The following is a 22,475-nucleotide window of genomic DNA, read 5'->3' as shown; positions in this document are numbered from 1 at the left end:
AGAGAGGAGATATGATAGGGACATATCAAATACTCAGGGGAATTGATAAAGTGGAAATAGATGAAATGTTCACACGTAATAATAACAGAACGAGGGGACATGGGTGGAAACTGGAAACTCAGATGAGTCACAGAGATGTTAGGAAGTTTTCTTTTAGCGTGAGAGTAGTAGAAAAATGGAATGCACTTGGGGAAAAGGTTGTGGAAGCAAATACTATTCATACTTTTAAAACTAGGTATGATAGGGAAATGGGACAGGAGTCATTGCTGTAAACAACCGATAGCTAGAAAGGCGGGATCCAAGAGTCAATGCTCGATCCTGCAAGCACATATAGGTGAGTACACACGCCCCCACTCGGGGCTGGGTGGCCGAGTGGAGAGCGCTCTAGACCCTAGGGACCGGGGTTCGATCCCCGCACCTGGCGGAGACAGATGGGCAGAGTTTCCTTAACCCTGATGCATCTGTTCACCTAGCAGTAAATAGGTACGTAGGAGTTAGACAGCTGCTACGGGCTGCTTCCTGGGTGTGTGTGTGTGGAGGAAAAAATTAGTAGTTAGTAACAGTTGATTGGCAGTGGAAAGGCGGGCCGGAAGAGTAGAGCTCAACCCCCCGCAAGCACAAATAGGGGAATACAAATAGGTGAATACACACACACACACATACACTGTTTCCTTAAGCGAGACTCTAAGGACCTCTGTAAACTGCCCAATTACGAGCGATTTACACTGAACACGGGTCCCCTTACACTGTGAGCGAGAGATTTACATCGCATACATATACTGTAAACAGCGCTGCTTACTACTGAATCCATGACTAATTTAGAGAGTATACAAGATATACAGAGGATACAAGACATACACAGTATACCTGAATACGTTACAGTGTTAACAAGAGCAATTTTCGCTGTAAACACACGAGGGTCCAGTAGGAAGCGGTCGGCGAAGTAAACAATGCAGTTGAACCACCACAAATTGGTAGTTCCACCACGATTGGCACCGTTAGTTTGTACTCACCTTAAACTCACCCGAGCGCGCTTCTTGGGCCCAGTGCTAGCTAGCTCCTGAGTTATACAGCCCCGCTCCTGTGCCAGGTAAGTCCACTCCGGGCTCACCATAGCCCGTGCTACTTGCAACTTTTCATTCTTTGTAGCTGAATCTGAATCAACAAAGAGCTAGCATCTGAGACCCGCCTTATCTGCTTATCTTATCTTGCTTAATTCTGCTAAAACAAGTCATTATAAGATTCCCGTGACTCGTCTGCACTATCTCAAGACGATCCTCTCCAAGTTGTTACTTACGTATTCTGAACTACTCCTTCTTCTATCCTCTCGTTCTGATCTAAGACGTTCAAAACTTTGTCTCTGCTGTCCGTATCAGTTCCTCTTATAATCTTGTATGTTGCCGCCATGGCTCCTCTAGTCTCTCCTTAAGAGTGGTGACATCCGGGCCCCCTCAGCCTCTCCTAACAGATTAGTTAATCCTTGCAGTTTTGGTTCGAGTCTCATTGAATAACACCTCCTTAGTCTGCCTTTATGTTCGTGCTGGTGGGAGACTCCAGAAGGGCTCACACGTGTGGCGTGTCGTCATGAAGGATGACAACACTTGCGCTATGCTATGCTTGTCATATGGAGTATTCTCTTAATGTTAACGTGTGTGTAGGGAGGTAGAAATAGCCTAAGCTACTCTATCCCTTTGAGATGTATTTCTTTCTTGTCTCAATAAACATACTTGAACTTGAACATGTGTGTATGTATGGGTGTATGTATATGTATATGTGTGTGTGTGTACTATTTGGGCCTGCAGAATCGAGCTGTTAGCTCTTGGGCCCCGGTGTGTCCCAGGGTGGCCCCAAGGTGCCCGCCGCGTGCCCCTGGACGCCCCCAGGTGCGTTCAGGTGTGGTGTAGGTGCCGGGGTGTCCTGGGAAGGCCCCGCCCCGCCGCCTCCGGCCACGTTCAGGTAACGGGACAGGGATAGATCAGGACCAGCGGAGGGTCTCTTGACCTAAATACTTGTGAGGGAGCGGGGACGGGGGGGGGGGGGAGATGGGCGGAGGGAAGATGGGAGGGGGGGAGGGAGGAGGGAAGGAGCTGCCGAGGTGAAGGGAGGGGATGATTTTTACGGGGAGAGTGAATGGAGGGGGTGGGAGGGGGGGGGGGGAAGAGGTACACCTGGCACAACCCGTTCCTCAGACCAAGTCCATTCCATCCAGCGGTCGACCCCAAAGACGCATTCATCATTTATAACACGCTGTTCATTGAAGACGCGAATTTTCTCAAATATAAATTAATATTATAATATATTAGCATATTGTGCATATATAGGCATAGGTTAGGTTAGGGTGGCCCTTGTTAGGAGTGAGGGAGGGGGTTTTGGGGAGGCAGAAGGAGAGGTTGTCGCTTTGGGAGCTTGACAATGTTGTATTCCAACCGCATTCTACTCTCAGGGATACACTGGGCCACTGTGGTCCACCGTGGGCCACCTAGAACCACCTTGGGGCCACCCTGGGCCACCTAGAACCACCTTGGGGCCACCGTGGGCCACCGTGGGCCACCGTGGGCCACCGTGGGCCACCGTGGCCACCTAGAGCAACCTTGGGCCACCCTTCCCTCTCCCTCTTCTTATCCTCCGTCTCAAGATAGTTTTTACCTTTCTAACTCTCTCCAAACTCCTTCCTGACGCTCTCCTACCATTACCCAGGTCCACGACCGACCTTCCTGACGCTCTCCTACCATTACCCAGGTCCACGACCGACCTTCCAACTTGCTTAATGAACCCCCTGAGCACGCGTATGGTGGCTCCGTCGACAGTGACGACACAGTACGGTGGCTCCGTCGACAGTGACGACACAGTACGGTGGCTCCGTCGACAGTGACGACACAGTATGATGGCTCCGTCGACAGTGACGACACAGTATGATGGCTCCGTCGACAGTGACGACACAGTACGGTGGCTCCGTCGACAGTGACGACACAGTACGGTGGCTCCGTCGACAGTGACGACACAGTACGGTGGCTCCGTCGACAGTGACGACACAGTACGGTGGCTCCGTCGACAGTGACGACACAGTACGGTGGCTCCGTCGACAGTGACGACACAGTACGGTGGCTCCGTCGCCAGTGACGACACAGTACGGTGGCTCCGTCGACAGTGACGACACAGTACGGTGGCTCCGTCGACAGTGACGACACAGTACGGTGGCTCCGTCGACAGTGACGACACAGTACGGTGGCTCCGTCGACAGTGACGACACAGTACGATGGCTCCGTCGACAGTGACGACACAGTACGGTGGCTCCGTCGACAGTGACAACACAGTACGGTGGCTCCGTCGACAGTGACGACACAGTATGGTGGCTCCGTCGACAGTGACGACACAGTACGATGGCTCCGTCGACAGTGACGACACAGTATGATGGCTCCGTCGACAGTGACGACACAGTATGATGGCTCCGTCGACAGTGACGACACAGTATGGTGGCTCCGTCGACGGTGACGACACAGTACGGTGGCTCCGTCGACAGTGACGACACAGTATAATGGCTCCGTCGACAGTGACGACACAGTATGGTGGTTCCGTCAACAGTGACGACACAGTATGGTGGCTCCGTCGACAGTGACGACACAGTATGGTGGCTCCGTCAACAGTGACGACACAGTATGGTGGCTCCGTCGACAGTGACGACACAGTATGATGGCTCCGTCGACAGTGACGACACAGTATGATGGCTCCGTCGACAGTGACGACACAGTATGGTGGCTCCGTCGACGGTGACGACACAGTACGGTGGCTCCGTCGACAGTGACGACACAGTATAATGGCTCCGTCGACAGTGACGACACAGTATGGTGGTTCCGTCAACAGTGACGACACAGTACGGTGGCTCCGTCGACAGTGACGACACAGTATAATGGCTCCGTCGACAGTGACGACACAGTATGGTGGCTCCGTCATCAGTGACGACACAGTACGGTGGCTCCGTCGACAGTGACGACACAGTACGGTGGCTCCGTCGACAGTGACGACACAGTATAATGGCTCCGTCGACAGTGACGACACAGTACGGTGGCTCCGTCGACAGTGACGACACAGTATAATGGCTCCGTCGACAGTGTTTACCTTTGACGTGTGGTTTAGGCGAGTCTCCGTGTGAATATGGAGGCTCGTGTTCTCTCTGGTAATGCAATTGACTGATGAAAAACGAATTCAGATCTCTTACCATAGCGGGTGTCCTTGGGAGATGGAGATGTTGGGGATAAACTCCCTAGTTTCCATCTCTATTAAGGATCAGCGTGGTAAAGCGGTCAGCGTACTAGTTATGCCCAGCTGCGCGAACAGCTGTGCTTTCTGGGTTCGAGTCTCTTGCAGGGGTTGAGTCCAATGTATGAGTGTGTGTATCTGTGTGTGTGAAGCTTAAGATGTGAGCTAAGATACCTTATTTACCTCTTTAGGTAAGATATATATATCTTATATATTTCTCGAGATCTTTGAGAATGTGATGCAAAAGGATATTTCTTTCTTATAGACAGTTGTGTACTAGTGTCAACATGTTCTTCTGTCCTTTCTCTCTCTCTCTCTCTCTCTCTCTCTCTCTCTCTCTCTCTCTCTCTCTCTCTCTCTCCTGCATTATCATGATCCGGAAGACAAGACAACTGATAAAATAAATACCACTGAGAGAGGGCGACGCAGTGAGACAGGATGCAACAGTTCAGCAGTAACTGGGGGTAAACGGGTCATTCCTGGGACCTCCTCACCAGGGGGGGACCCCTCACACAGAGGGGGGGGGACCTCCTCTAATAAAGGGGGGGGACCTCCTCACAAGGGGGGGACCTCCTCACAAGGGGGGGACCTCCTCACAAGGGGGGGACCTCCTCACAAGGGGGGGACCCTCACATAGAGGGGGGGACCTCCTCTAATAAAGGGGGGGGGGGCCTCCTCACAAGGGGGGGACCTCCTCACAAGGGGGGGACCTCCTCACAAGGGGGGACCCTCACACAGGGGGGAGGACCTCCTCTAATAGGGAGGGGGGACCTCCTCACAACTCTCTTCTATACCTAATAAAGTAAAGCATCTCCTCTCTACTTAAAACAACAATTGGTTAATAACATCCGTTGTATAACTCATGGCCAACAAACCTGCAATGATAATTGGTTGCGCAATAGCTAATTTGAAATAATTTCACGTTATTGTCATTTTTGTGGCCCGGGTTGGCGCAGCGAGGGGCCAGAGATGCCTCATCTCAGGCCCGGAAGCGGTTTAAGTCATCTCCGGAGGCTGGTGATGCCGCCGCAGGCTCGGTGACCTGCAGCAGGTCGGCTCACGACCCGTGGCGACCAGAGTTCGATTCCCGGGGCAGGACGGAAATGTTGTACAGGCTCTTTTACCATTAGGGGTTCAGTCCCTAAATCCATTATGTGTGCCCCCCCCCCTTAATCCTTGCCTACTGGCCCTCCCCCTTCCTTAGGATGCAACCCCACAACAGCTGCCTAACTCCCCGGGTGAACAAGGACATTAGGTGAAAGGACATCTTTGTCCCTCCCGGGAATCGAACCCAGCATCCCCGAAAACAAATATGCAAAAATACTAGTTGAATTAATTATGGTACATTGATCAAATTTGGATTGGCTATAAACTTGGCCTGTTCCCTAGCGACTGTGGGAGTTACGGATTTTTTTCAGGGATATTCCTGCGCGGGCCCTAAGCCTCTGGCTGACCCACAAGTGTTGCTTGTTTCTGTTTTACTTGGGCGGAGTATGAGTATTTATGACTCGTATGGTCGCTTCATGAAGATTTTGTCCCATGTGTTTATCAACTTCTGCTCTGTTGAATCTAAGTTGAAATCTTAATGGGTTTGTAACTGTGCACTGTGTTAGATAATGTTCCAGCGGTCTGTTGTGACTGTAACTGTGCACTGTGTTAGATAATGTTCCAGCGGTCTGTTGTGACTGTAACTGTGCACTGTGTTAGATAATGTTCCAGTGGTCTGTCGGGCATTTCTCCACAGTGCTGACATTTCCTCTCATCTTCCGGAACCTGTAAGCCTATTTCCCATGCACATGGGTATCCAAGCCTGATGCGATGTAAGTGTACTTCTGTTGCTCTACTGCTCCCTTTCATCAAACTAAGTGGTTCGTAGTTGGTTGAATTCTTGTACCAACCCGCAGATCCTGATGTTGCAACTGCTGTGTTGTGGTCACTGTCCATCTTTTGCATTGCTCTGTTTCTAATTACTTTCTTAATCTTTGATAGACCCTGTGGTATGTAAATGTCTACATTTCTTCTCTTAGTTGCAAGTTTTGCGGCTTCGTCTGCAATGTCATTTCCTATTATTCCCACATGACTTGGCACCCAGTTGATAAGTACCCGACGGCCTTGATGTTTGAGTGTTTGCATTAATGATATGACATTTGTGATCAGATGGATGTTACCACGTATGTGTTCTTGTTGCAAGGTTTCAATGGCGGTTCTCGAATCTGTATGTATGATAACATGTTGTCGGTGTTCAGCAAGAGCATGTTCCAAAGCCTTTTGAATGGTTAGCATCTCTGTTTGTAAAGTCGAACACCCATTTGAGAGCCTCCAACTATTTACAGTTTCCTGCTTTAACTGCAGCTCCGGTTTCTTGTCCCTGCTGGTCTACTGATCCATCTGTGAAGTGAAGCTGTCAGATGCCATGTTTGTGTCTATATGCATCTGTGTAATGTTACGTAGCAGATGAGGATTAGTCTGGTTCTTTTTTCCTTCAAGAGGAAACTTCCCATAACTCCAAATGAATGATTTTCCAAAAAATATCTGCTTATGGCCGTAGAGTTTATTCTCAGTAAGATGGGAGAGGACTTGGCCCCCTGAATTTTTCTATAACAAACTTCTATGAACGCTGAAATTATTTTAAATTGCTGCCATAAGAAGCCTTTAACTACACATCGGAAACTGAGAAATTTATCAGGAAACCCGACAGTCTATTAGTGACTGCCCACCCCCCTCCCCCGCCTGACAGCTGAGTGGACAGTGCTTCAGATTCGTAGTCCTGAAGTTCCGGGTTCGATCCCCGGTGGAGGCGGAGACAAATGGGCAAAATGTTTCTTTCACCCTGATACCTAGCAGTAAATAGGTACCTGGGAGTTAAACAGCTGCTACGGGCTGCTTCCTGGGGGTGTGTGTAACAAAAAGGAGGACTGGTCGAGGACCGGGCCGCGGGGACGCTAAGTCCCGAAATCATCTCAAGATAACCCCCCAAAAAGTGACGCTGGCCTGCACTCCCCACTACCGGCGGAGTTACCGTAGAGACCACTAAGGCACTGCTACACCTCCCCCCCTCCCCCTCCCCACCCACCCCACCACTTCTCCCTCCCCCCCCCCCCCCCCAGGGGTGGGAGCGGGTCTCAGACAGCTGATGTTTAGTCCAGGACGACCCTCACCCACGTGTATCATTATGACCATTATTCTAGTTCATCCTGGCCGGCGTACGCGTGTCCAGCCAGGAAGCCTGCGCGGTCAACCTGTGAGGTCTGGCGTACGCCTCGGTGGCCACCGGGTGTGGCCATCAGGGTGTGGCCACCGGGTGTGGCCATCAGGGTGTGGCCATCAGGTGTGGCCATCAGGGTGTGGCCACCGGGTGTGGCCATCAGGGTGTGGCCATCAGGGTGTGGCCATCAGGGTGTGGCCATCAGGATGTGGCCATCAGGGTGTGGCCATTAGGGTGTGGCCATCAGGGTGTGGCCATCGGGTGTGGCCATCAGGGTGTGGCCATCAGGGTGTGGCCATCAGGGTGTGGCCACCGGGTGTGGCCATCAGGTGTGGCCATCAGGGTGTGGCCACCGGGTGTGGCCATCAGGTGTGGCCATCAGGGTGTGGCCACCAGCCCATCACCAGCCACACCGGAGTGTGGCTGGTGATGGGCTGATGTATGGCTGGCTAACATCAGAACAGCCTTTAGGAACCTGTGTAAGGAATCCTTCAGAACCTTGTACACCACATATGTAAGACCAATCCTGGAGTATGCGGCCCCAGCATGGAGCCCGTACCTTGTCAAGCACAAGACGAAGCTGGAAAAAGTTCAGAGGTATGCCACTAGACTAGTCCCAAAACTAAGAGGCATGAGTTACGAGGAAAGGCTGTGTGAAATGCGCCTCACGACTCTGGAAGACAGAAGAGTAAGGGGAGACATGATCACAACCTACAAAATCCTCAGATGAATTGACAGGGTTGAAATGGATAACTTGTTTAACAAAGGGATACACGAACAAGGGGACACAGGTGGAGACTGAGTACTCAAATGAGCCACAGGGACGTTAGAAAGAACTTTTTCAATGTCAGAGTAGTTAATAGGTGGAATACATTAGGCAGTGATGTGGTGGAGGCTGACTCCATGCGCAGTATCAAGTGTAGATATGATAGAGTCCAGTAGGCTCAGGAACCTGTACATCAGTTGATTGACAGTTGAGAGGCGAGACCAAAGAGCCAGAGCTCAACCCCCGCGAGCACAACTAGGTGAGTACAACTAGGTGAGTACAATCTCGATTGTTTTGTGTCATGACCGGAGCGGCCGGTTCATTGTTGGGTCCACCGTCCGGTTCCCCGTGAGACTCCGGAAGGAATATGTCGGTTCGGCCCCGTCACAAACATTCAAGAGTGTGGCAGTCTGAACCATTCCTTAATACATGAAGATGTCCTGTATACATTTTGTAACTGAATTCCCTACAATCACTATTACCACAAAAAAAACTATTACCGCACTTAACTTTCCTCGGTTAATTCCTCAAGATAACCTCAAGATAACTTGCTTTCAGATCAAAATTAATTTAATACAGATATCTTAGCATCTTTTCGAAACTATGAGATTAGCAATCCCCGAGATGTGGCGTAGTGGTTACGCACTCGCTAGGCGCTTCGCGAGCGCTTTAGCCTGGGTTCGTGTCCTGGCCGGGGAGGATTGACCGGGCGCCAATCCTTTAACTGTAGTATTCTGTCCACCCGGCAGTGACTGGGTACCTGGTTGTTAAACGATTTGGTGGTTCGCATTCCGGGGTGAAAATTAGGATGACAGAGCTACCCGAAACGCTATGTGTGCTGGTGACTGTACAAGACTGTAAGAAAAAAAATTGTTGCTCACGTCATGGTTCACAGCTTCCAGGGAGACGACTCTCTCCCCCCCTCTCCCCTCTCACTCTCTCCCCTCTCACTCTCTCCCCCTGCTCACCGTCTCCCCCTGCTCACCGTCTCCCCCTGCTCACCGTCTCCCCCTGTTTTCCCCTCTCCCCCCCCTGAACAACGTGACTGCCTCCTCCACCAATGCGACCAACCACAACACGACAAGATCGTGACGTTGCAGCCTCTGCATTACAAGGTCAAGTCGTCTCAAGGAAATAATAATAATAATAACGTTGTAACGGCTAGCACCGGAAGTGTCCGCAGTTGATTCTAATTTCTTGATTTATTCTGGGGAATAAATGGCCACTGACCGTTTCTTCCAGTTTGTTTATGTCCGCATGCCACTGTACCGTACCGCATGCTACTGTACCGTACTGCGTGCCACTGTACCGTACCACATGCTACTGTACCGTACTGCGTGCCACTGTACCGTACCGCATGCTACTGTACCGTACTGCGTGCCACTGTACCGTACCGCATGCTACTGTACCGTACTGCGTGCCACTGTACCGTACCGCATGCTACTGTACCGTACTGCGTGCCACTGTACCGTACCACATGCTACTGTACCGTACTGCGTGCCACTGTACCGTACCGCATGCTACTGTACCGTACTGCGTGCCACTGTACCGTACCGCATGCTACTGTACCGTACTGCGTGCCACTGTACCGTACCGCATGCTACTGTACCGTACTGCGTGCCACTGTACCGTACCACATGCTACTGTACCGTACTGCGTGCCACTGTACCGTACCACATGCTACTGTACCGTACTGCGTGCCACTGTCATCAACCTGACCTGGACACCATTGAATAACAAATACAAATATACCTGTATAGCACAGAACTAGTTAGGCACGAGAAGAGATACCGGTAGATAGGTAGACAGACAGATAGATGGAGAGGTGTCATGTGAGAGGGAGGGGGGGGGGGATGGAAGCCCAGCAGGTGATAAATATGGCTCCTGGTGCCAGGCACCCCAGTATGGCACCCCAGTATGGCACCCCAGTATGGCACCCCAGTATGGCACCCCAGTATGGCACCCCACCAGGAAGTGTGCTGATGTCCGCCTCTGGCAGGTACATTGCCACTCTCTGGTTCTACAGTGCCCGCCGCTGTCAAAACAGCCTGGTTGACCAGGAACGCTAGTCAGAGAGACCGGGCCCTCTGGGTCCATTGATTCCCGGAACTAGCAGAAGGTAGGCACATGCCATCCAGCATCGAACCCGTGTACTTGATAATCACGAGATGCCGTCATCTTAATGTCTCCTCGAACTTGCATACTTGATACGAGAACAAATAGTTCCCTTGACCTCAATAGCTTCATAAGGTATGCTTCCGCGAGCCCGTACAGTCGCTAAACAGTTGAGTGACCCCTAGCCAGGTGGCCCCCTGGGGCCCCCTGCTTGGTCCCTCAGCCCACGCCCCTGGCGCGACACACTTGGCACCCGGCCCGGGTCGTCCACCCCGGGGCCCTCCGCCCCCAAGGTCGTGCCCTCGGGCCACTCCTGGGGTGCTGCCCAGGGTATATACGGCTACGAGGACGTCACTCATTGGGCCCCCAGGAATGGTGACGTCACTGGGCATGTGCCGTGACGTCACGGATGGCTTTCTGCATGGGAATACCCGGGGGGGGGGTGATGGGTGATGTTTGCAGAACCTGGGTTTGCCTGAACCAATCAGATTGGTTGAGGCAGGCCCGACGCTAGTGCCAACACTCCCAATCAGATTGGAATATATACAAAGCAGGGGGATGGGAGGAACCGGCCACAGGAAGATTGGTGTTTATCAGAGACTCGGGTTGACCGGGAGCCAGTCAGGACGGCTGGCAGTCAAGCGTCCGGTGAGGCGGGAGAGGCAGCCACCCAGGTAACCTGCTTGAGATGGGAGACTGGAGGCTGGCGGAAGGTGTGCGCCCAGGTGTGGCCGTGTGATCTGGGTCACCTTCCGGGCCTCCAGTTGTGTGTTGACACGCACACACACACACACACACACACACACACACACACACACACACACACACACACACACACACACACACACACACACACCTATGCTATGCTTTCTAACTTCAGAATTGATTTTAAATACATGGATGGCGATATACTAAAGAAATTGTTCATGACTTTTGTTAGGCCAAAGCTAGAATATGCAGCGGTTGTGTGGTGCCCATATCTTAAGAAGCACATCAACAAACTGGAAAAGATGCAAAGACATGCTACTAAGTGGCTCCCAGAACTGAAGGGTAAGAGCTACGAGGAGAGGTTAGAGGCATTAAATATGCCAAAACTAGAAGACAGAAGAAAAAGAGGTGATATGATCACTACGTACAAAATAGTAACAGGAATTGATAAAATCGACAGGGAAGATTTCCTGAGACCTGGAACTTCAAGAACAAGTGGTCATAGATTTAAACTAGCTGCTGAAGGCGCTGAAGGAGACCATATTGAATACTTCATACCCAAGACTCCACTACAAATTAGAGGTATTATCAGGCAACATCACCGTGACAAGGTAACTGAGGAAAGGAGGATAGAAGCACAAACCGGTGAATCTGTACGATGGTACAACATGGTTGCAGCTGGCAATCCCAATCATTATGGCCGAAGAGGAGGACGACGAGGGAGAGAATCAGTAATAGCGAGAATCCGTCTTGGATACAAATATCCATGGAGATTTGGAATGGAAACAACAGTTGATCAGCGAAGTTGCAGAATCTGTGGTGAGAGTGATGGACACCGCCTTGACCACTATCTACGTGAATGTGAACACCTGAGAGACATTAGGAATATGTGTAGAATAATAAACCCCACATTGTTGAGTTAGGAAAACACTATTTGTCAAATATTGATACTGTTCTTAAAAGATTTCCCCATTTTGCACCCGCAAGATAACGTAAGCTTTTAAGGGTTGATAGATGTTAATCTTCTTGTTTGAGGAGCTGTTCACTTGAGACAGTTAAGCAAGTCCCAGCTGTGTCTGGGTACAAGTGACAGGATGAGCAACCCAGCGGGTTTTCTTCCTATTGGGGAGTGTTGTACATTCTGCTATGGCGGTGTGTCCATTCACAAGATGAGTGGCGCTGCCCAATAAACTCCCCCCTCGGGGCAAAATTTAAATTTAAAATTTAAATAGAAGCTGCCTCATATGGGCCAACACGGGAGACATCTCCCGTCACGCAGGGTGCAGTCGCACCTCCACAGATCTCCAATATCATCTATTGATACTGGTGATGGCTCAAAAGGGCCACCACTTACGGGCTATTCATGCCCGTGCTACCTTTTGGGTGGCTTAATCTTCATCAATTATGGGCCAATAAGAGTTGAGAGAAGTGCCATGTATCAAGTTAACCTGCTAAGACGCAAGACTCCTGTATCAGGTACCTGCTCCCCTAACCTGACCTCCTGCCCCACCTCCCCTAATACAACGCCCCCCCCTTGTCACAAAAACCTCCTCCGCCTCCTCCAGAACCGGTTCAGTTGGCGCAAGGTCAGAACTAACGGTGGTCCGGGTACAAGGTTGTCCATATGGGTCACACCTCGCTCCAACAACCACTCTAGAATGTCTAAGTGGATATGAATTTAGTGAACGAAGCTTCAATTTTATCCAAAGGGAGACACAGACTTATACACAAGTGTCACTAACCTCCATTCTTGGTAAAGTGCTGGAAAAATTAATAAGGATGAGAATAACGGAAGGAAAAAAATGAAAGCTGGGAACGTTCCTAGACTGTCAAGAAACATTTGATGATATTCCTCATGAAAGGTTGGTGCACAAAATGGAAAAACATGCTGATATTACTGGGAAATACTGAACTAATTATAGGGATACCAGACGGACATAAAACAAAGGGTCACAATCAGAGAGGAGATGTCTAGTTGGAGGGACGGGATAGGAGACTCCCCCCCCCCCCCCCCACATCCCCAAGGGTCGGTCCTAGAACCATTCCTCTCCATAAGCTTTTTGTGAGGTTTGCAGATGACGCGCGGCTAATGAGAAGCTAAAAAAACAATGACTACAAAAGAAGTGTCCGAAAGGTCGACTTGATAATGGTCCAGGACGGACCGAAACGTCATCGTCTCTTCATCTTCTGGTGTGGGGTCTGGTCAGCATTACAAAGAAGTGCAGACAGACCCTGACGAGCTCCAGGAGTCGGAAGACACAAGGTTTTGTTAGAGTTAAACTCTTAACCGGTGAAGGGTACTGAATATGGGAGGAAAATTAAAGAAAAGGAGTCAGGAGACCAGAAGGAATTTACACCGAGAGGGAAAACGACCACAGGAATCGTTAAGAGAAAGACGAGTTTAATTATTTATTTCGGGTTTAAATATCCACAGCGCTAACACCTGCGGCACCTTTCTTGAGGTTATCTTGGTGATTTCGGGGCTTAGCGTCCCCGCGGCCCGGTCCTCGAAAAGGCCTTCTTTGTGTTACACAACCCCCAGGAAGCAGCCCGTAGCAGCTGTCTAACTCCCAGGTACCTATTTACTGCTAGGTAACAGGGGCATCAGGGTGAATGAAACTTTTTGCCCATTTGTCTCCGCCTCCACCGGGGTGGGACCTCCACCCCCTACACCTACAGCGTAACATCGGCACCAAATAGAAAGTTTGCAAACATTACAACAGCATTTTAAATATTGAGTTGGAAATATTTGAAGACAATCTATACAGCCGATTTAAGATCAATATTATAATTGAGAGCACATGAAGTCTCCCGCGTATGGTAAAGCAGAAAACTAAACTGGAGAGATTTACAACAAAAGTGCCATGTTAAGGGAAATCAAGCTCAATCTAGAACAGAGGGGACATGATCACTACATACAAGACAAAGTTAACTTGAACAGCCACTTTAAAGCCCAATAAAATAGGATGAGTGTAACCTGAACGGGTACCGGCTCAACATATGGAACGCACTGCAAGAACAAGTCTTGGAAACCACCTCCTCCATCCCCACCTTGAAGGCCTGATACGCCTGCCTTAAGATGGGCGGCCTAGCCTCTAACAACCCTGCCTGCCTCTCAATAACTACCCTCGCTACGTCAAGTCTCAGGGAGTAGATGGTAGATGAGGTGTTCTGAGAGAGGGGGGGTCTACCTACCTCTTGAGAATCTACTGTTGTCATGAATATATCTAGGACTAAAGTATACTCAATGGTGGAGTATACTTAATACTTATGGTGGAGCGAGTATAACCCCCCCCCCCTACGGTTTACAGGTCCATCCCCCCCTCCCCATCACTATACAAACTGCCAGTCGTATCCCTCACTTGTCTGATCAGTTTGTCATGAATGATTAGTCTGTATTGCTTTAATAGTTATCTTTCACTATGTAAAAATAATGTGAACAATATGGCTTATTTGAACAATTAATTATAATATTTATCAGATAATTAACTTGTCTTTTGATTCCGGTATATGTAACTATTTGTTTACTTGGTATTTAAGTTTTCTAACCAAAACAGTGGAGGCCGGTCACGTGACTTTTGACTTGAACATGAAATAATTATTTGGGCTTAACCAGAAATTATAACTTTTTGGCTTCATCGGTAATTACATTTTTTGGTTTCACCAGTAACTACGGTGTTTTAATTCAAGAGGAACTATACCTTGTGGCGCTGCACACACACACACGCACACCAGCCACACCGTGACGGAGGCGCCCTCAGCCACACCGTGACGGCGGCGCCCTCAGCCACACCGTGACGGCGGCGCCCTCAGCCACACCGTGACGGCGGCGCCCTCAGCCACACCGTGACGGCGGCGCCCTCAGCCACACCGTGACGGCGGCGCCCTCAGCCACACCGTGACGGCGGCGTCCTCAGCCACACCATGTTACTCTGGGAGCAGAGTAAGGAGTGCATGTAACTAGCGGGAGGGGAGGGTGGAGGTGGTGGAGGCGTGGGAGCGGGCTCACCATCCCCATAATGGACTTATTTACTGCTAGTGACCGGCGCCGGGAGCAACCGGCCATTATTACAGTCTTTTAATTTGATTAATGTGAAAGGCGGTGTGACTCTGGGCTGAGCTACTGCTCATTACATCATTGTGTTCTGTGGTGTAATTTGTGCTTCTCCGACGGCTGTTTGTTTGTTGTTTATGCAGCGAAGGTGTGGACGAGAACATGGAATGTGTTTACCATCGAGCCGTCCTTAAACACGCGGTTATGGAACCACTCTGTCCAGTTGACAATTGTTGGCTCTGTGTGTGTGCGTGCGTGCGTGCGTGCGTGCGTGCGTGCGTGCGTGCGTGCGTGCGTGCGTGCGTGCGTGCGTGTGTGTGTGTATCTGTGTGATTCGTCTGTCCACCATTTGGTGTCTCCTGACTGTCATTCCCTGCAGGTGTCGGGGGAGAGAGGGTGGGGGGGGGGGGAGAGTGTTGTAGAAGGGGCACTTATAGTTCTCCACTGAAGAGACCTGGAGTCTGCTGGCCTGGATCTCTGCTGACATGGGTTCCAGTTTGGTCGACATGCTGCGCCTCCGACTGGAGGAACTACTTGCGGGTGTAGCAGTTGAGGAATGGCCGTGTGGTGGTGACATTCAAGTCCAGCGGTGCTTTTGTGGATTTTATAACCCGGTGGTTATAAAAGGTCAAACAAGACTTTCCTCCTGCCTTAGGGAAAGGTGATGTGAACGTTTATAATAAAAGCAAGAGTGCTCTATGCGACGCACGGCTCGGGGTGGGTGAGGAGGGGCCTGCTCGTATACTCTCTCATTATGGTAAAGTTGCTGGCATGAGCAGGTTTACATTTGGCCCGGCCAAAGGCCTCCTCAGTGGCTACCTTACCTAGAGGTTACCTTGTGGTGATTCCGAGGATCAACGTCCCCGCGGCCCGGTCTCTGACCAGGCCTCCTGGTTGGTGGTGCTCGTACTGTTTGCAGGGAACTGATGCGGGATATCCCACCGTCTGTGTCGGGTGTTTGGGCACTAGCGATGTTTGTGCGCTTGACTCCCAGATACAGCATAATGCGGCGGTGTTGGGTACGGGTGCCTCTAGAGAGGTCCCTGTGCATGTACCTGCTCTGGCCGGGTTCGTCCAGCTATCTCTGGCTGATGTTGGGGTTTGGTCTCTCCACTGGAGGCAGGAAGCGAGGGCGGACTGAGTTCCTCTAGTGCGGTGAAGCGTCCTGGTTGTGGGGTAGTGGCCCTCGGGGTGGCCGGCGCCAATGACTTGGTCGTCCAGTGGTGGTGGTGGTTGATTTTTTTTTTTGAGATATATACAAGAGTTGTTACATTCTTGTACAGCCACTAGTACGCGTAGCGTTTCGGGCAGGTCCCTGGAATACGATCCCCTGCCGCGAAGAATCGTTTTTTCATCCAAGTACACATTTTACTGTTGCGTTAAACAGAGGCTACAGTTAAGGAATTGCGCCCAGTAAATCCTCCCCGGCCAGGATACGAACCCATGACATACTGACCACAATACCTGTTCCGCGATATTGACCACACACCTGTTCCAGAGAGCGGGGCAGCTGGGGTGCTATTCCGCCGGTGTCTGTTTGGCGGGCCGGCTGGATTTATCTTCATCTGACGAGTGGGTGGAAGAATAAAACGCCCGCGGGTGGAGGATGTGGTGGAGCCAGTGTCGGTGACGTGTCCAGGGTGGAGGACGATGAAACGTTCGAGGTTGTTGGGTCGGGTGGCGGTATGTTGACGCCCGATGTTCCTCGACCAGCTGGGTGCCGGAGTTGAGCCTGGGTTATGCGCGGGTGACAGAGTGTATGTTGCCTGTGACGTTTTGATTGATGTTCCGTCAGCCGGCGGGTCGAACAGCTTGTTGCTCCACGCGCGTCGGGTGCGATGCCTGGGTTGATTGGGGATATTGCCGTGTCTCCTGCTTGCGAGGTCCTGTCTAGTGTAGCGTCGGATGACAGGCTGTGGAGCGAGGAGTTGACACAGACGCTTGGGAAAGGTCTGGAGGAGTCTCAGATGGGTTAGATCATCTACCCCATCATATCATATCATCTAACCCATCATCTCAGATCAGCCTTGACACCCTGCACGCCGGTGTCAAGGAGGAGCGGTCCCCTGCGGCGGTTATGGCTGTAACCAGTGAGGGGAAAGGGAGGGAGAGAGAGAGGAGAGAGAGAGAGAGAGAGAGAGAGAGAGAGAGAGAGAGAGAGAGAGAGAGGGAGAGGGAGAGAGAGAGAGAGAGAGAGAGAGAGAGAGAGAGAGAGAGAGAGGGGGGGGGGGAGGTGAGGGGAGAGGAAGAGAAGTGACAGTGGTCCCAGCAAACGACCCGAGGGCATCCAACCAGTTGATCAAAGATGCGTGTGACCATCAATTGGCCGGAATGACTTGTTACCCAAGACGTTAACACTGGCTCAGTAGTTAACTGTGATGGCCCATTAGTCATGGCAATGAACCGGTTAGTGCGCTGTTGTGCAATAGATGCTCCGTGCGTCTGACTCCCGGGACCCAACCATTAATGGTATCTATTGCATTATTTGTATTATTACTATTATCATTATTACTAACAATAGTTATTGTCTATATAGAGAATAAATTTGACACTTGGTTAAGCTGGTTTTTAGCGGATAAAATGATGCCGAGGATGATGATGATAACTAAGATAACACTGATAAGATCAGTCATCACGCTGCACACTCTGTAACTGGTGAAGACTAAGCACCACACCTGCTCTAACAGGTGAGTGGAACAGCATCAGAGCAGGTTCGGGGATGAGGGCAGGGCTGGACTTAGCATGGACGGGGGGGGGGGGGGGATTAATTAGTATAGAGAACAGGTTGCAAAACGTTCACCGGTCCACACAGACCCTTGCACGTCCCCTTGAGCACTGATCATATGATATAACGCCGAAGTCACATGGAACACGAGGCCATAAAACCTATATATATATATATATATATATATATATATATATATATATATATATATATATATATATATATATATATATATATATATATATATAATATAACCTGCTTGTAAGTCACCTGTTTGTAAATATAACCTGTATATGTACACAGGGCGCCTGGTGGCTGAGTGGACAGCACTTGGGATACGTAGTCCTGTGGACCAGGAGATCGATCCCCCCGGCGATTTTGGAAACATAGGCAGTTTCTTTCACCCTGATGCCCCCTGTTACCTAGCAGTAAATAGGTACCTGGGAGTCAGACAGCTGTTACGGGCCGCTTCCTGAGTGGTGTGTGTGCGTGTGCGTGCATGTGCGTGTGCGTGTGTGTACTCACCTAATTGTACTCACCTAATTGTGCTTGCGGGGGTTGAGCTTTGGCTCTTTGGTCCCGCCTCTCAACTGTCAATCAACTGGTGTACAGATTCCTGAGCCTACTGGGCTCTATCATATCTACATTTGAAACTGTGTATGGAGTCAGCCTCCACCACATCACTTCCTAGTGCATTCCATTTATTAACTACTCTGACACTGAAAAAATTCTTTCTAACGTCTCTGTGACTCATCTGGGTACTAAGTTTCCACCTGTGTCCCCTTGTTGGTGTCCCACCCGTGCTGAAGAGTTTGTCTTTGTCCACCCTGTCAATTCCCCTAAGAATTTTGTAGGTGGTTATCATGTCTCCCCTTACTCTCCTGTTTTCCAGGGATGTGAGGTTCAGCTCCTTTAGCCTTTCCTCGTAGCTCATTCCTCTCAGTTCCGGGACGAGCCTGGGGGCATACTGTGTGTGTGTGTGTGTGTGTGTGTAAAAAATCTGTTGATTGACTGACAGTTGAGAGGCGGGCCGAAAGAGCCAGAGCTCAACCCCCGCAAGCACAACTAGGTGAACTAGGTGAGTATATGTCCTGCTCATAATATAACCTGTGTGTGTAAATATTAAGGCCAGATAAAATCTTCTTTGTTGTTGATGATGAATACAGTGCAGGCGTCCCTTAGCCTGCTGGGCCTCTGGGTCCCCTGCCAAACAGCGCCAGTCTAAGAGAGCAAACTGGAGCCGTTCTCTCCAAGACAATGTTCAAATCATCTTATCTCTTGTACCTAACAATCTCTCGTCATGTCTTGCAACTGCTCCATGAAATCCGATAATTGAATCTAGTCAGATAACTAACGTGTTGGCTGCCTTGTCAACAATGATTGCTGTGCTCATTTGACCGAAAATAGCGTTGCAAGTTGCAGTGTCACACTCTTGGCGACGCTGATGTAAATATAGATTCTATGCCAATATCTATACCGTTCCTTTTAAGTCTCACACCTGTAAAGTGAACTTCTATATATGCAATATAGTCATCTCTGCAATTGAATACCGCGTGTTGCAACACTGCAGTAACCAAACCCAAAGTCACTGCATTTAATGCAGATAAACGAGCCTTAGAGACTCGGCAAAAAATGATGTTCGGCGTTACAGGTGCACGATGGCCAGTCATCCCGTTCTCGCGAACGTTCCCAACGTCAAAAAGCTGTCGTACTAAAGTGCCGTAATCTAACCCACCAGACGACCCACAAACAGAAAACGGGACATTATGTTTAATTTCGCGAGCCGCTATTATTTTCTTATACATCAATGGTCCTATGCCGTCTCCCCCATAGAATATGAGCCATGCTATCCGCCCCCCCCCTCACCCAGATATATATGGCGTCATACATGGAAGGAGTGTGCATCACCACCTTTCTCACCCTACACACTGACAAGTCACCTTTCTCACCCTACACACTGACAAGTCATACACCACCTTCCGAGATCTCACATCTGCCTTTGATATTGCAAACCGACGTGTTATCTTGAGTCAGCTTGCAAGAATAAATATTGGTGGTCGGCTTCTTTGTTGGATTAGAGGTTACTTATCCAACAGGAAGTCATCTGTATTATTCCAGGGGCATAAGAGTGTAACAAGAGACTTTGAACTAGGCACCCTAACAGGGAGGTGTCCTCAGCCCTACCCTTACCATTTTAATGTTTTAATAAACACGCTGTTAAACTTCTGTGCCTAGCAAACCCAACCTACACATCATTAGTATTGCTCATGATATAATGATACATACCACTGGGTATGTATCATTACCGAATGATACATACCCATACCCATATGAATGATACATATGCTAACACGCAGGACACTCTTAATATGAGCATGTATGTAACATGATATGTATCATGTACATACAACATACATATATATACTCGTATGGGTCATTAGGCCCTCTGCAGTTACCTTTATTCTTATGCAGGCGATGAGTCACAATAACGTGGCTGAAGTATGTTGACCAGACCACACACTAGAAATTGAAGGGACGACGACGTTTCGGTCCGTCCTGGACCATTCTCAAGTCGATTGTCACACGTCACACAATCGACTTGAGAATGGTCCAGGACGGACCGAAACGTCGTCGTCCCTTCAATTTCTAGTGTGTGGTCTGGTCAACACCTTTATTCTTATGTAGCATATACAACACTCCAACATGAAGAAAACACTCCAGCTTGATCATCCTGTCAAGTGTACCCAGACACAGGGGGCTGCTTGGCTGAGTGGACAGCGCTCTAGACTCGTAGACCTAGGGACCAGGATTCGATCCTGACAGCCGGCGGAAAAACAAATGGGCAGAGTTTCCCTCACCCTGATGACCCTGTTACCTAGCAGTAAATAGGTACCTGGGATTTAGACAGCTACTACGGGCTGCTTCCTCTGTGTGTGCGTGCGTGTGTGTGTGTGTGTGTGTGTGTGTGTGTGTGTGTGTGTGTGTGTGTGTGTGTGTGTGTGTGTGTGTGTGTGTGTGTGTGTGAAAAAATTAGTTAGTAGTTAGTAACAGTTGATTGATAATTGAGAGGCGAGCCGAGAGAGCAGAGCTCATCCCCCGCAAGCACAACTAGGTGAATACAACTAGGTGAGTACAGTTTGGACTTATATAAACGTCTCAAGTGAACAGACTGTCAAATAAAGAATTAACATTTTATAACCCTCTAGTTTACGTTATCTTGCGTGTGCACGACTGGGGGGGGGGAGGAACCTTTAGAGAACAGTAGTTGACAAAACTTGCTTTCCTAACTCGAACAATGTAGGGTTTATATTACACCTATTGCTAATGTCTCATACATGGGCACAGTCTCTTAGATAATGATCCAGACGATGTCCTTTCACTCATGCTTCCATCCCAAGTCTCCATGAGTACTTGTATCCAAGACTAGTTCTTGCAGTTACGGATTCCCTCCTTCTGCCACCTCCTAGTCCTCTATGATGACTGAGGTTGTGTTGCGACTGCATTGTACCAGCGTACAGCTTCACCGAGTTGCTCTTCTGTTCTCCTTCTGTTCTCCTTTCCTTGGCCACCTTGTCTTGATGGTCTTTGATGATGCCCCTGATATGTAAAAGGGTCTTGGAGGGGGTGAAGTATTCAATATGGTCTCCCTCAGCACAGACGTGTTAGCCCTCAGCGGCCAGCACGTCTGTCCGTTCGTTTCTACAGACTCCAACACGTGAGTGGACTCTATAGGAACGTTTTGATCATCCTTCCCTGCTTCACTATCACCTCACCGCAAGGAGGTGCAAGAAGTCAGGATACTGAACCCCAACACTTTTACCCTATAAAGTGTTTCATTATATAATTCCTAAAGTTCCTATAATAATTCCTATAATTCTCTGTTCGTTTCAACAGTTCACTGCTGCCGCTCTTGTCTTGCACTACACCACCCACCCACGATACTTAAAGTACGCACCAAACTAATCGCCAGTGATGTAAAATGTCTTAACCATAATGATTTTCACCCAAAATCAACATGAATCATCGCGGTGTTCTCCCACTGCTAAATTCCCTACCGATTACTTTAAACTTGCTCTGAATAGAACATACAGACATTTTTTCAGCTTTTCAAAACAGCAAATTCAGAGGCAGTCAATATTTTCAAATTAACACACAGTTCTGGTGTTGTCAAGCGACGGCAACAAAGCTGACCGCTTAGGGGGGTTAGAAATAGCCTAAGCTACTCTATCACTTTGAGATGTATTTCTTCCTTGTCTCAATAAACATACTTGAACTTGAACTTGAGCTGACCGCTAATCCCGCCCAACAGTGCGCCCCAGTCCACCCACTAAGGCGCCACGCGCCAACTTCCCGCGCCTGTGTTCACCCGCCACAGGGGCGGTTATCAGTCGGGCTTTGTGGTACAGGTTGCGCCTCTCCGCAACGCTATACATTTGAATAATAGCTACAGCAGAGTAACAATGGCTATCTTAAAGGCGTCACCCAAGATGTCTACGCCCAACGTTTGACCCAGTTTGCTTGGGCGTAATTGAGTGTGTGTGTGTGCGTTGGCGGGGGAAAGTGTGGGGTGCGGGCGGAGATGGGTGTGTTTATGTGTGATTTGCCGTATCAAAGTGTAGCCTGTTCTCTGACTGACATATATACA

The 22,475-nt window shown here is 49.6% G+C and overlaps 1 protein-coding gene across 2 annotated transcripts in view; it reads left to right on the top strand.

The window, feature by feature from the left end:
• LOC123761712 (mucin-2) overlaps positions 1–22,475 on the top strand; it is a 38,572-nt gene that overhangs the window by 7,484 nt on the left and 8,613 nt on the right. The window contains exon 1 of one of the 2 annotated variants that reach the window (XM_045747831.2): positions 14,829–14,994. The exons of the other annotated variant lie outside the window; for it this stretch is intronic. The gene's annotated coding sequence lies outside the window, so the exon portion shown is untranslated. Of the gene's footprint in view, positions 1–14,828; positions 14,995–22,475 lie in introns of those variants that run through there. 2 annotated transcript variants of the gene reach the window in all.

This window comes from Procambarus clarkii, chromosome 24, assembly GCF_040958095.1.
Source record: "Procambarus clarkii isolate CNS0578487 chromosome 24, FALCON_Pclarkii_2.0, whole genome shotgun sequence".
Lineage (NCBI taxonomy): Eukaryota > Metazoa > Arthropoda > Malacostraca > Decapoda > Cambaridae > Procambarus > Procambarus clarkii.
The sequence above is the reverse complement of the archived record's forward strand: the minus strand, read 5'-3'. Positions and strand labels throughout refer to the sequence as shown.